General features: G+C 32.2%; 1 protein-coding gene across 2 annotated transcripts in view; it reads left to right on the forward strand.

Moving 5' to 3' along the window:
* The first annotated feature begins 777 nt into the window (after positions 1-777).
* LOC142329571 (calcium/calmodulin-dependent protein kinase type IV-like) overlaps positions 778-15,911 on the forward strand; it is a 138,376-nt gene continuing 123,242 nt past the window's right edge. Inside the window, exon 1 of one of the 2 annotated variants that reach the window (XM_075374260.1) lies at positions 778-867. The gene's annotated coding sequence lies outside the window, so the exon portion shown is untranslated. Of the gene's footprint in view, positions 868-14,697; positions 14,760-15,911 lie in introns of those variants that run through there. The other variant, XM_075374287.1, reaches the window with a different exon arrangement.

Raw genomic sequence — 15,911 nt, forward strand, 5'->3', positions numbered from 1 at the left:
ATGTCTAAACGTTAAGTGAAATATTTTTGGGTAAAATTAAATTGTATTTACGGTGTAATAAACTCGATGGAAACTAATAAATTACCGTACATCGACTACTAACTTGAAAACATTAACGAATCTGAAGTCCTATTAAAACAAAACACCTCATTCATTCAAGTCGGTTGATCAACAGAGCAGATATTACTAAAATTGTTAATAGCAAAAACTATGCAATTGGTTTATGCTATTTAATGAAATTAAAAATAATTATTTTGTTCATAATAAAAACCTTTATCTAATTTAACATCATTTGTCGGCCACCATGGCGCGAATGTTAGCGTCTCTGCCTTTCATCCGGAGGTCTCGGGTTCGAATCACTCGCTACATATCATTCATCTCATCCTCTGAAGCAATACCTAATGGTGGTCCCGGAGGTTACAAAAAAAAAATAATTTAATGGCCTTCATTTTTAAAAAATTAAAAAAAAAATTATTTGAAAAAGGTAGGTAGTTTGTCTATATGAAAATATTTTGTTTATTTTGAAGTCCTGAAACAGTGCTGATTCTAAAATCAGCATTCACTTTAAGGGTAATTAGAAAATCTTGGATTTTTTACAAAGAGATTTTTAGCAAAATCTTATTGCTAAAGAAACAATTATAGAAACAAATACCATAATATCGTCGCAATAATTTCACGATATAATTTAGGCGATATAATTTCACGTTGTTTCGTGCACGTTCGGTTATTTTCGTGCGTTGGAGCCCTAGTTTGGCTTCTCCTTCTAAACTCTTTTATCAACATCGAATCAGTAATGCGCGTAACATCGTCTGCATTAGAAGAGTTGTGTATAAAGCTGCATGTGACAGACTGAAAGCTCGAAATAAGGTACGTTGTAAGTTAATTTTTTTAACTGAAGTTATTCTTACATAACTTGGTATTCTGCTACCGAATAAAACATCTACCTGATTTTATCGTAATTATTAATATGACAGTTAAGAATATAATTTAACGTTAAACGTACTATAAAAATTAGATGATTGAATTAAGAAATTAAAAGGAAATATTCTCATTTAGAAAAATCGTAACACTAATGATGAAATAGACTTTTTTTTATATATGCTAAATGCTTAATATTAAGTAATAATTTGCTTCACTATTTGAAAAAACAGTCTCATATAAAAACAATACTTAAGTGAGAATGTAGTTTACGCTTTATTTTATATACATGTAGTTTCATTTATCCGTTAATTATTTATTAGGCCCTTGCTAGTGGTAGTTTTGTAAAAGCGGGTCCGCAGTGAATTGAATGTATAGTTGTTTGAATTCCTAAAATTATTCATCCTTAACAGGAGTTAGATAAAATAAATACCTTGTAGTAGTTGTCGCGACATTCAATTTATATTCATGGGTAATATTTTTTCCTTTTACATTATTTGTACCATTCGTACGTTATTGTTATTATTTGCTATCGATTCGCAATCGGTTATATTTCACTTAACTGTTTATCCTCTCGAAGATAATATAGATGCATTAACAGTATTACCGTTAGTTTTATGAACTTCAGATAGTAACCATAATAAATATTAGTTAATAGTTTTAATGGGTGCTTATTAATTAATAGCGGGGACCTCTTCTTTTCTGTTAAAATGTGTTACTTTTAACGGATAATATAATTTTCCAAATAAAAAACAGAAATAATTAATGTTGTGCGCTATGAGTCGCTTTAATATTGGTAGGACAGGTAGAAGGAAAAAATTGAGTAGGCAGGCCACGTTTGGAATATGTAAAACAAATTGTTAGGGATGTAGGATATAGAAGGTATACTGAAATGAAATGACTAGCACTAGATAGGGAATCTTGGAGAGCTGCATCAAACCAGTCAAATGACTGAAGACAAAAAAAAAAGTGCGCTATGAAATGAATTTCGGTGAGAAAATCCAATAATGTTGCACTGAACTCGAAATAAATTAATAGCCTACAAATTGACAGAAGTTATACAAATTATTATTAATTTTTGGTTTTGTTTGCTATGAAAATTGTCCGTTTTGCAACTTCTTTCCAATCATACAGTTGGGGCAAATTTATTTGATTCTTCCCACACTTTTCTAACGTTACGCTCTATTCTATTTCGCTAATTCAACTAAAAATCCTAATCTACGTCATAAAAATCAAATTCTGCTTTTTATTTTTTTAATCGTGCCTGCAAACAAAATTATTTTATAAGAGAGAACTAATTAAAAAATTATATCAAAAAAACATCTAATCCGCCTCGCTATTTACATTGTACATAAATTGCAAATCAGAAATGTTAATAACAACCGAATAAAATCTTCAAGCAGGTTGTACTATAGCTTCAGTTGTTGAAATAAAAAATGTTTCTCCATTTCTGATTAACTAAAAGTAGAAAAAGGTTCTAGATTATTAAAGTAATATATTTTGCGTGAAATATGGGTTCTTTATTTAAATGACGTAGAGGTCAATAATTAATTACACTAAATATTCTTGCACAAAACACTTTTAACGCAAGACATGTTTAAAGGCCTGATTTAAACATTTTTCCCTGTTACCTGTATTGACGTGTCCTTAATTGAAATGAAAAAATCTTTTATTAATCAATTTTTTAAATGGCAATTACTTATCTATTACATAGGTGTATTACACTTGTGTTATTGTATATATCGCATACATTTTTGCTAAGGATTAATAAGAAGACATCCCGAGGTCAAGACCTATTTGGAATGGTATAAAGCCGGAGTTTTTCAACCGATCTAACCCATTTGGAAAATGTTAATTATTAACTACTTTTTTTGGCTTCCTAAAAGATTTGGGTACAAAATTTCATTAGTAAACCCTAGTCTTATTATAATAATAATAATTTATTTATAACTGAGTTAATAAAAGATTGACTGGAGAATTCTTTTGCGCATATTCGCTAGTATCATATAAAGAACATCATCCTGATGAAATATGAATTCCCTGATTATTTTAAAAAGCTTTGTCCTATTAACTATTTTTTGAGCTGAATATGAGTAAATATTTTTATAAATCATCAATTCAGGTTTACATACAAATTTATCAAACACATTCCTTAATACCTGAGTTCTTTCATTTCTTCATTCTTTACTTCTAATGTAAAAAAAATTTACAAATATATGTTCCTAAATGGTGCTATCCTAAGGATTCTAAATAATGATCTTATATGCTCAATTCTACGCTTATTCATTATAATTGGAATAAATGATTTTTGTAGAGTAATTAGAGCCTTTAAGCTTGTACAAGTACGTCCCCAAATCCATATTCGAGTTTTGAACTACTTAATTTAAAATAGAAGAGAATGTCTCAATATCACAGAGTTCTGAGCATATAAAAATGTTTAGGTAACGCAAGCATTTTTAACTTTGACTAATTCATGTATCTTCTCAGACTTAAGTAACATCAACTAGAATACCGAGGTATTTTATTTCTTTTACCAATTACACAACATTCAAACGGCGAGAATAATGAAATTCTACTTATACCTGATATTATTCTGCAAGACTGTAACGCGATTATAAAAGTTACGGTGGTATAAGACGACAAATATACTATTTTGAACATTTAGCTCTACTATAATAAACTGTCTTTAAATTCTTACTTCTACTGTAAACGCTACTATACAGTTACTGTATTTTTAGACTATTATTATGACGTCATTACAGCGTATGAGCATTTATTGTATAACAGTGCTTATGTCAAATTTATGAAAATTTTTATTCAAACAGAAATATGTATTTGGGTCCTGGAATTAAAATATACCTCAAGAATCAGTATCTCAGTGTTTTCTATCAGCATATTCTCATAGCACGTAATTTTCATAAAACAAGAGCAAAAATACTGATCGTGTGTGAATTTCAAACAACTGTTGAATATGCACTGTCAAGAATAAACGCACCCCACGTAAAAATTGAATGAAGTGGATTCCCGTCGTTGCCTGAACTCAAAATAAATTTTGTGTTAAAAACGTGTACAAATTTCTTCTTCCGCTTTTTTCCATTTGAAAAATTATGTCATGTTTCAGTAATCGTTTTCACTCTTCCGCCTCCTTCAACGTTTATTGTAACTATTTTTTCGTGATCTACCCATACAGTATGAAGTTGCTAACGAAATAGTAAGGAGAGTAAAAAATCTATCAATCTGACATTCAAAGTTTAAATACAGCAAAAAATTTGCTTCCTAAAAGAATTATTAATTTAAGCCTCAATCGCCAACAATCATAAAATATGCGCTATAAGAGCAGAAGTAATATTGAATAACGGGTAGTAAGAAAGATGAATTTATATTGAAATTAAAGTTGGATATGATTTTGGTGTTTAATTACATATTTCTATGCAATTTATATGCAATTTAAAATTGTTAGTAAATGTATTGAAATCTGTTACAGGTGGTATAAATCACTTTTAACCCATTAGGCATTACAAACAAAAATATTTTAAATAGTTATTTCATTTAGATTGATCTCTTGATGGTTGAATGCTCAACAAATAATGCTAAAAATGTGTTTTCAATTATTTTTTTTCCTGAAGCAATAGGTTTATTTAATATAAAAAAAGAATACTAATTATATCGATTTTTTCTTGACAGTCTTAATTTGAAATCTAGTTAATTATAAGAGATTAACTTATTATTATTAACTTGTTAAATATAAGAGAATATTACTTGTTAATTTTCTAAGAACAACCGCGTGTCTTTCATATTACATACCCTCAGTTATTGTAATAAATTTGCAAGTTGTTTTGTAGTTTAGTACATACGGTATTCTGCTGTAAATATGTATAATGTCACAGTCAGAGAAACAAATCTCAGTTAAGAGATTTGGAAATTATTATATTGTAATAGTCCTTATCAAACCCATCTTAAATAATTTATCTTAAGTCAGTGTAATGTATTGCTCTCCTATCTATATCAATTTACTTGTGCCGTTCATTCTGTTTTTTGTCGGCCTGTACTTTACTTCTTGTTACAATGTAAATTATCCAGTCAGAGCGTGATGGATAATCAGAAAGCTCAGGAGTAATGCTTCAAAACAGATTGGTGAAATCAATCATCAAACTGTATTGCTCAAAAATCTGAACGATTAACATGCAGAGGTGAAAAAGGATTAGAGATGGCACGTTGTTGGAGGCATTCGATTGCCTTTAAAATAATATTATTTACTTACTAATAAGGTTAATTATTACACTGTTCAGATTTTGCAAAAAGGAATTGCAGATTGTTAAAAATTAAAGGACCGATTGGAAATATTTAAGGGAGATGTCCGCTAATCAGTTATTGCAGCCCGCTTATTAAAATAGGTGGACAAGGATAAGCCCACCGGGCTGGTCTAGTAATTAACTCGTCATCGCATATCTGCTGATTTCAAAATCTAGATTTCTAAGGTTCGAATCATACTAAAGGCATTACTTTTATACGGATTTGAATGCTAGATCGTGAATACCGGTGTTCTTTGGTGGTTGGGTTTCAATTAACCAGACATCTCAGGAATGGTCGACCTGAGACTATACTTCATTTACATTTATACATACTATCCTCACTCATCCTCTGAAGGTAATACATCTGGTGGTTCTGGAGGCCAAACAGTAAAAGAAGGTCGACCAAATAGATGAATCGTGTCGAAATAGATGCTTGCCGAAAACCCAAAAAAAGATCTTATCCATAACTGATCGTAGAATGACATTAGCCTTAAAAAAGTGTATCGAAGAAGCATATCGCGGCCTAGATAGTAAGTATGTATAGTATCTCCACCTCACTGATTATAATCATATTAAAACTTTTGTAGAATCTGCCATGGTTGCTTATATCCAAATGACAGAATCGATATGCGTTACTTGAAAAAAGACAGAATAAAACTGAATGCGGGATGAGTCTTCTCGATTCTTACTTATGCCCGAGTTCATAAACCGTGACGTCTCAAAGCAAATGTGTTGTTGTGCAGTAAATATCCAAACATATTGCTGGCTAACATGATTGCTAAACATAATTCTAACACCATAATGACAGAAACCGGTAAAACACAATATATTTTGTAAAAGTTCACATTTTAATTCGCATTTCATTCAAGGCAGCATATTATGCGGTAATATAGTGCAAAGAACGGCCAACAAACAATTCTGAAATTGAAGTACACTTCACAGAAAATTAAAACGACTGAACTATAACTTTCACTGAGACTACTTCATATCTTCTATTACTCGCGCTGTTTCTCTAATTCATCTTTCTTTTTCTAGCAGAACTATTTATTACTAATACTTTTATTAAAACTAGTAACACTCATTTTGTCCGTAGATGTATTAGTTACCACGTACTCCGGGTTCATATACAGTACGTTCGGAAAGTCGCTGTGCACCGGAATTATGAAAGTGTAATGACAAAACTTTCTTAATTATTACTTTGTATTTTTTATTTCATTATTTTATAGAAAGGGATATGACAGTAACTGGAATAGTTTATAAAATGTTGAAAATGACTTCCTTCAGCATCAGTACAACACCGCACACGTTTCAATTTGTTTACAAACACTTTAACTAGCTGATGTACTGGAATATCTCGTACGAATGCGGTTATTGCAGATTTTAGTTTGTCATTCATTGGTATGTTGCGATACACTGCTTCTTTCGCCACCCCCATAGAAATTAATCTGGTGGGTGTCAGACCAGGCGATAGTGTAGACCATAAACCCTCAAAATAATTAGTCAACCAAAGACATTTCTTAAAAAAGTCATTGACCTGTAAACTGTATGCGCTGTGACATCATCTTGTTGGAACCAACCGTGACTAACTTACTAATGAAGTTTGTTTATACAGAATACTGTAACACACTGTAACTGTAACTGTTTCAGTTCTTTTCTTACAGCTTTATATGCGGTAGTAAGTCTGGTATCTCCCCAAGACCACTGCATTGCGCATCCTCAGTAGTTGTCTGGCCTCTAACCTCCCGGGACCCCACAGGATCCGGCGATGCCGTGCCCTGCGAGGGTTGCTCACCCAGTAGGCGGGATTCGGTCTTTTCTTTGTGCCATTCCTCAAACCAGTTCCTCTCCAAAGAGGGGATCTAGCCGGGTATCTGGTCTTTTCCCCTAACTCAAGGGGTCCCCAGTCAATGATCGAGAGCGGTCCACCTCAATGAACTGCCCTCTCATGAGCAGGGCTGTTCTTGTATTTCCCTACCTCCAGCATCTGTCCCCATCCCACTCCCTAGCGTCTCTCCCCTTGATTTATGTTATTTTGGTACCATGGAGGCTACGTTATCCCATTCATTTTTTCATTTTAGCATGTACTGCAGCGTGTTTTCCGGATGCAATTGACTTATCCCAAATGAGTGCTAATCTCGTCCCATCTATTACATCTGTATATCGAGTGCTCAACGGTCAATTTCGTTACAGTATCAGCAGTCTGAGGTCATCCGCCTACCAAAACGATGGAGGTAGGCCCCAAACTCACCGTGTCCAGTTAACAGTTGTGTGAGATGGAAGCCCACCTCTCCGTACCTCCTGTTGATCCATATACTGATTTGGGGAATTATTCTTTTGGTCCAGCCTCTAGTGTCTGATGTTTCCCACTGTACCTGCCCCTCTTCAAGCATCTGTCTTTTAGCTTCACTTATAGGTATCCCACAGTTAATTCGTTGGAGCATCAGAACCCTAAGCTTGCTATGTCGGGCTTAGGGTAGACGTCGTGTAGAAGTCATAGCGGGGTATTCCCGCTCTGACTTCCCGCCCACGCCGGGGAGTCTGATATCTTAATGCTGTGCTAATTTACGCATTGACTTTGATGGACTTTCGGCCATAGCTTCCGAAATATCAAGCAGCTTCTGTTCGTTTAGTTTTTCGTTGTCTTCCACTTCGATCAGCGTCTTCAACAAAGCCTGCTGCCCGTAATTTTTTGATAAGAGTTTGAACCGCATTGCGGTGGGGAACAGGAGTATTTGGAAACTTTTCAAAAAACTCAACAATTGCCGTCTTTATTTATTAGTGAACAACGCCCAACGAACCCTTAGGGCAACCAACGTAAGGCCGGACGAGGCGGAATCCACCACATAATTCTAAAGCATACTCCACAACGACTTTTCAAACGCTGTGTAAAAAACGAGAACATAATTAAATGAAAATATATTTACAGTTCATTCCTGAGGATTAATTATTCTAGTATAAAAGTTTTTAATAAATCTTAGTATCCAATTTAAATAATATTGAAAAGTAGTAAATAGCGTACGTAACTCATTATTTCAGAAGAGAAAGGAAGTACATTAATTTATAATTTCGCATAACATCCTTTTTTCTAACGGTCGAGTGGATGAAAAAATTTAATGTTCAAGCGGCTCGTTAAATACCCTGCTCTTTCGGTGAATACAGCAAAGATACTCGTAAATTGCATTGTTGAAAATAACCTTGATTTCGGTGGGCACAGTGTGCAATGTGCTCGGTATATTTGGTTCGGTGTAAAAAGCAAAGGAAAACCAGTTTACTTCTCGCTCTACCTAATAGGCCATTCATGGGATGATTATTGATTATTAAAACGGTTCCTTTATTTCCGGGAGCGGCTGAATTCTCATTTCTTAGCATCTACCACCATTTGGGTATGTGATCTATCAAAAATAATATTTATCGAATAAATTTTGTAGTTAAAATCTCGCGAAAGTTTTTAGTAATTCATTTTCAGGGGTAAAATGTTTGGAAACTCTTTTTTTTATCAAAACCTAACGAAGAATAAATTCCAGTGGATCAGTCTTTAAGTTCGTAGTAAAATTAATCTTATTCAAAGAATTTTCATAAAAAACTTTAGTTAAAACATGCCTAAGTTAAAGTGTGTGTGTGTGTGTGTGTGTGTGTGTGTGTGTGTGTGTGTGTGTGTGTGTAGTGTGTGTGTGTGTGTGTGTGTGGTGTGTGTGTAGTGTGTAGTGTGTTGTGTGTGTGTGTGTAGTGTGTTGTGTGTGTGTAGTGTGTAGTGTGTTGTGTGTAGTGTGTAGTGTGTGTGTGTGTGTATGTGGGTGTGGGTGTAGTGTGTGGTGTGTAGTGTGTGCGTGTGGTATGTGTGTGGGTAGTGTGTGTGGGTAGTGTGTGTGGGTAGTGTGTGTGGGTAGTGTGTGTGGGTAGTGTGTGTGTGTGTGTGTGTGTAGTGTGTGTATTGTGTGTGTATTGTGTGTGTGTAGTGTGTGTGTGTGTGTGTGTGTGCGCGCGCGCGCTCTGTCTCCCTGTCTGCTTCTCCTGCTCTTCTATTCCGTATATCCTTTACCTTCGCCATGTACACCCTCAATTGCCAGCCTCCAAGAAACATCCCATAAGTGAGATTGTCAAATTTCTTTCGGATAACTTAAAGAGACAGCTGTGACGCATATTAGCCTGTTTGTATAATAATTGAGAATATTCAGCAGAGAGAAGGAAATAAATAAATTTCGCAGTCTTAGAAAGATGGATTTAAAGATTATCATTTAAGTAAAAAATATTTAAACAGGTTTAAAAATAAAAGAATAAAACTTTAAAAAATGTTACTCAATTAGTTGGATAGAAATAAATAAACTCTTTTGGCAGGGGTGTCAAACTAAAAAGCTAACTTGGGCCAAATAAACAATGCTTAACTTTAGGTGGGTCGCAAAAAAAAAAATCAATGTTCATAGAAACAAATATTTTTATTTTAAATAGTACATTGTAATAAACATATATAAAGTTAAATTATTGTTTACGTCCTGATACTTGACATCTCTTCTCTGCTACTATCTTTCTTATTTCGAGAGAAATTTTATTGGCCGAGACTACTTTCAAAATTGACCCGACGTGAGCGTTATTAATACAGTTTCGGACAGGAGATTTATTTCCATTCATAACAGAAAAATAATTGCTCGCACTGATAAGTACTACCAAACATGGAAATAATTTCATATGCGAATTTTCGAGTATTTTCAAACCTTGCCGGTAAATATTTGTAAAATTCAGGCACACCCACTTCAATGAATTTTGCCTTCAAATTTGAGTCGCACTGAATCTCAATCACTTCCATTTGCATATTACTGGGTACTGAGTCTATATTTATTGAGAAAATTGAAGAAAACGAACAAAATTTGTCTTCCAAAGAATTAAAATCTTTAAACCTTGTTTAAAGATTATCTTACATATTTCTTCTTTCAAATCCCAGAATTGTTTGAGAACCTTGGAGCAAGATAACCAACGTACCTCGCTATATAGGATAAACCTGAATATGTACTATCTAATTCACTTAAGAAAGCAGTGAATTGTCGTTGATTTAAGCCTCGAGATCTTATAAAATTTATAACTTTTTTTTATATATGACAAAGCATTCTCCATTTTGATTACCTTCGTGCATAGTACTTCTTGATGTATAATGCAATGCGTATAATGAATTTTTGAACAGTGAATTTCACTAAGTTTTTGTTGTAGTAATGCTACGAAGCCGTTGTTTTTCCGGTCATGGAAGGAGCGCCATCTGTAGCTACAGAATTTAATTTTGACAGATGTAGATTGTATTTTTGCAGAAGTTCAAAAACACTATTAAATATATCATGTCCTGTAGTAGTACTATGCATCGGTATTAGCTCCAATAATTCCTCAAAAATGGTTAAATCCTTGTCGCAAGCACAAAGAAACACAGCTAATTGAGCTATGCCACCAATGTCCGTACTCTCATCACAGGCGATGGAAAAACTTTCAAAACTAGATGATTTTGCTTTGATCTGATCACTTAAACTGGCGGCAAGTCGGTAATTCTTTCCGCAACTGTATTTCGAGACAAAGAAATTGTTTGAAAAGCCTTCGAATTTTCAGGACAAACAATTTCTGCAGCTTTAATTAGACATTTCTTGATGAAATCACCTTCAGTAAAAGGCTTCGAGTGTTTAGCTATCAACTCGGACAAGACGTAGCTTGCATGTACCCCCTTTTCATTTTCTTGCAATACTATACTAAATATTGACTGTTGTTTTTTCATACCGAACTTGAGCTCTTTCAACTTCTCTTGTCTCATTAATCCTTCGTAATTATCATATTTTGATTGATGATTTTCGTAATGACGTTTAATATTATATACCTTCGGTACATTAATGGTACTATTGTAAATCAATCATATTATTTTACCATTTACTTCACAGCAAAAATATTCCAATTCCCATTTTACTTGGAATATTCGATTTTCGTCGACGATTTTTCGTTTAGTTTAACTACCACTTGGCTTCGATATAGACATATTGAATACAAATGGCTGAAATAAATAAGCAATTGTTAACACAAAATAATAAAACATTTAAATTGCAATACCAATGTTTTGTCTTGAATATTAACTTACCAAGCGGAGAATAACTGCACAAATCAATAAGCGTAATATAAATTAATCAATAATCATAACCACTTGTAAGATAACGTATGTATAACTACGTCTTATTAGGTTAGGTGTATCAACTGATGAGTAGCAGTTTGCCGTTGATAGCTTAGTGTGAAACGGACTCCATTTCAGCCAATTAGAATTTTACATTTCCGCGCGTACAATTTAAAATAATACGTATAGTTTATAAATAAAGTATATTATAATTTTATATGCTGGTTTCGTTTCTAATTCACATTTCTATTTTATTTTTACTTTGCGTCGGATATATTGACTGGGCCGCAAAAATGTTCATCTCGGGCCGCGTGTTTGACACCCCTGGTGTAGGGTTTAATGTAATTTTTTTAAATGAAAGCATAATTTTAATAAAAGTACGTAACAATTGAAACGCAACAGTTAATTGAAATTGAAATTGAAATTAGAAGTTTAATTGAAGCCTAGAAATTTTAATACTATAAAGGATTGTGAGTTTTTGAAGAAAATATAATAATTCTATAAAAATTTTTAAGAAACATAAGGTATACTTTTCAACGAGGTTATAATCTCGTCTTTTTTCAGAGATGAGGGTTCAGTAAATTTAATCGCTTTAAACTAGTAAAATAATTTACATCATGATTTTTTTTTTATATAATAAAATATTTAACTTTAATAAAATAATTTATTTTTTACCTTCAAAGTAATATTCATTAAAATTTTATTTCCGGAAAGTTTCCGTAGCTATAACTTGATGTTTATAATAGACTAACGGCTATTAGTAAACAGCAGTATGTTGGAATATTTATTTTTATTAGTAACAGATTTCTTTAAATTTTTACAGCAGATATTCTCATAACAGCTGTTAATAATTAAAAACGCACAAAGACAGACACACGTAACTGCATTATTAGACAAGAAAATTATTTTCCATTCTGGTTCGGTTTTTTCAACAATGTATGTTGTTTATTTAATATTATCACCTAAATATATTTTATGAGCGTATGAGAGAGATAAAGAGAATCGCTTAATAAAACGATGAATATTTTTAATACGTCTATATATCTGTGTACATTAAGCGGTTCGTAGTACCCTTAATAAGGAATACATAATTCTTATGTAGAAATTACCTTATGTCTATAAATTGGTGAGCATTACCGTAGATTGAATATCATTATTAAATAAAGTTTAGAAAGCTCAGTACACGCGCAGGGCGGGGATGGATTGCTGGACCGACGGGGAGACACAACAAATATCATCAAGCTACACGCACCCACGCACACACGTGAGGGGTGCGTGGCTTTTCCTCGATTTAAAAAAATTAATGTGCGTTCCAAGTATTGTGCAATGAAATGTGCATTCCTGCGATACTTTAGCATGGACCAACATTATTTTGACCCTAGGGATATGGATATTTTAATAGACCCTTCTACTAACCATCCGTTCTAGACCCATCAGATCCAACCATATATTTTTCATGAACTGATAAATGTATGATTCGTCTGAAAAAATTAATATTCTTCCTTTCCACTGTAATTTTTTTTTTCTTATAAATATTCTACTTTTTTGATAAGTAGGAAGGTGTTTACTACCAAAGTTTTCTCATTATTTCAATCTTCTTCCATCTAAAATCTATACTTCATAGAATTTTTTGTAAAGTTTCGTGGATACAATTTATCTTCAGATCTGATTTTTCTGTTTTTAGAACTACTAATAACTTCTTCAATATTGGTGATGATTTCTGCCGTAAATGAATTTTATACAGTATTTCTTACCTCGCATCTTTGAAAGCTATTAACTTAAATTATAATTTTTCTCTAGTTTATTTGGTTCTGTTATAACTTTATTCACCATTTGGTTAGGCACGCCGCAAAGATCAACTGTGCGAACATGAATTTTAGAACATAACATTTCTGAATTTCCTTTAGTTATTTTGTTATCAATCTTTATTAATATACTGCATTTACTTTGAATGTTTAACTTTTTTATATGTAACAATTTTTTGTTTTAATATGTACAACCTTCTTTTAATATTCATGACTTAGATAAAACAAAATAAACAAGAAAAGCTGAAATTTATTAAAAATATATGATGCAGATTAAAATAAGCGTTTGTTACTGTTTATGTGTAACTAAGACCATTATTTAGCCTTGACATAAAACTCGAATTAATTCGATTAATTTCCGTGTGGTTTAAATAATTTTCTAATTAAATTCGTGTATCTTTTTAAACCGTAATCGGACTCATAATTACTTCTTTGATACTGAAAAATATAAACTTCATTTTTCAATTCAATATTAAAAAAATAAATAAATAAATAAATAAACAGATTGAATTTCACTACGTAATCAGATTTCGGGAGTCTTTCTGAGTAATGAACGTTTAAAACGTATAAGCGATATTTGTTTTAATCTCTCGTTACACAATCATTTTAATATACCTAATAATGTTGCATAAAATTAATTAATTAAAAATGAAAGCAAAAGTAATTGCTTTGTTGCTTTGCAGTGAAGGTAATGGAAAATGTAATGTCAAGTTCATGTGCTTTGTTCATGGCTCACCAAATAGAACAGAAAACAAAGGACGATGACAGTTGGTTGATAATGTAAGTGTAGTAGAAGTAAATGTAAATAATTTCATCATAATGTTTATCGAACCTACCTGTCGTGCCAACTGATAATGAATTCTCTGGCAAATTGCCACTAAAATTATATACTTATTTGTGTAAACATATTACTAATTTAATTAATTTTTTCTGCTCTGTAGCAAAAATAATATTATACTTAAAATTTGATGCACGGAATTCGTTCTTTTCTTTTAGTCACAATTCTGAAAATTCTGTTTGTCAAAACCACGATTACTAGATTTTTTTGCTGCTTTCGTTGCTAAAATGTTTATTTCTCATAACTATTTCAGTTACATTTTGTTTGTATATTTTTGTTCGATTGTAGGGCCACTTTTTCATTAATTTAATGCATAGAATGAATTAGTAAAATTAAATTAAATTTCTTAAGAAAGTATAAGGACGTTTGCAATTCACATCTCAACGTTTGTCAAATCATCAGTTATATGGAGAAACAGATTATTTATTATTTTTGACTTTTAAAATAGATTAAAATTGTCACGTAGCTAATATAAATCCATCAAAGTAAACCTAACTAAACTTTGTTTACATTAGAGTGTTTAAATTACTGTTTCCCCGTCTAATAATATATATTTTTTAATAAATAATTTTTTTCCTCTCAGCCGTTAATTTGTTTATCACATAACATGCTATTAGAATCTATATAAATCAGGTTGTACATGTTGTTAATTTGCTTAAACAGCTATTTGAACTGTACTGTTTATTTTTAAGGTAAATCGAAATCACGAGTTCAGTGTGAAATTGATGACATTTCCTGCCGAAGAACGGAATTGTAATTTGAACCTCATTTAGAAGGTATGCATAAGGGTCTGGAAAAAAGGAGTAATACAGCGTGCTATCGCAAGTTAAGCGTGTCCGTTTGCCTTTTACACGGCTAACAACGCAATCATGTATTAATCTTTGACTGATTTTACCTGTATCAAGATAAAGATCGTATAATCAGTCAAACTAAAATTCATTTTTAATTTTTCTCTATTTTTAAAAAGATACAGTAATACTGTTTACTTATTGTAGGTAATTAATTATGACAAGTTTTAAATAGTATTCTGTGTTTTTTTTAGAATTATTAATTTGATAGACTACTAAAATACTGCATTATGACAGATAATATTACAAAATAACAATAATGATGTAGCTGTAGTTTCGCTAACGAAAAAGTCATCGTAGTTTGAGCTGTTCTTATCAAAGGTTCAGTTACAGTCTGAGTTTTTATTAAACAATAGATGCTTGAATGTGTTATATTATTTTATTTTCCTAATGTGTTCGTTGCAATTTGTCAAGTTGTGAACAATAAGTAACCCTCCACGACCCAATGAGATGAGGATGTTTCCCCGTCGGGAAACGTTATACGTTATACGTATAACGTTACACGTCATACGTGTAACGCCCTTGCTAACATAAGTATGACGGGGAACGTCATACGTTCCCCGTCATACGTTACACGTATGACGTGTAAATGAGCTGTAGTCTTGTACAGACCAAGTTGGACTATTCCTGAGACGTGAGGTTGATTGAAGTCCAGCCACCAAAGTATACCGGTTTATTCAAATCCGTATAAAAGCAACTAACTTATACTAGAAATTTGGACCTTAGAACCTTCGACTTCAAAAATCAGCAGTTAAACAACTGATTTGCGACGTGGAGTTAATGTGATATTATCTTTTTTTGTTTCTTTTAAATTTAACAGCTCAAATTTAGATTCCCTCTTTCGTTTGTCAAACTATAACTTATGCTTTATATGAAATAAAATTTGTATAGAACCTAAAATACTTATTGTATTAAGGATTTATTTTTGTCTGAAATACAGATGTAAAACAAAATCTGTTTTCAAATATTTTTTTACGAAAACTTCAAACGAATATTAAACATTTGTAATGGAGTAACTAAAATAAAAATACAGTATATGTAAAATTACAATATTCACTAACATAAAATGTTATTATCACA

Source organism: Lycorma delicatula, chromosome 1 (genome assembly GCF_047948215.1).
Source record: "Lycorma delicatula isolate Av1 chromosome 1, ASM4794821v1, whole genome shotgun sequence".
Lineage (NCBI taxonomy): Eukaryota > Metazoa > Arthropoda > Insecta > Hemiptera > Fulgoridae > Lycorma > Lycorma delicatula.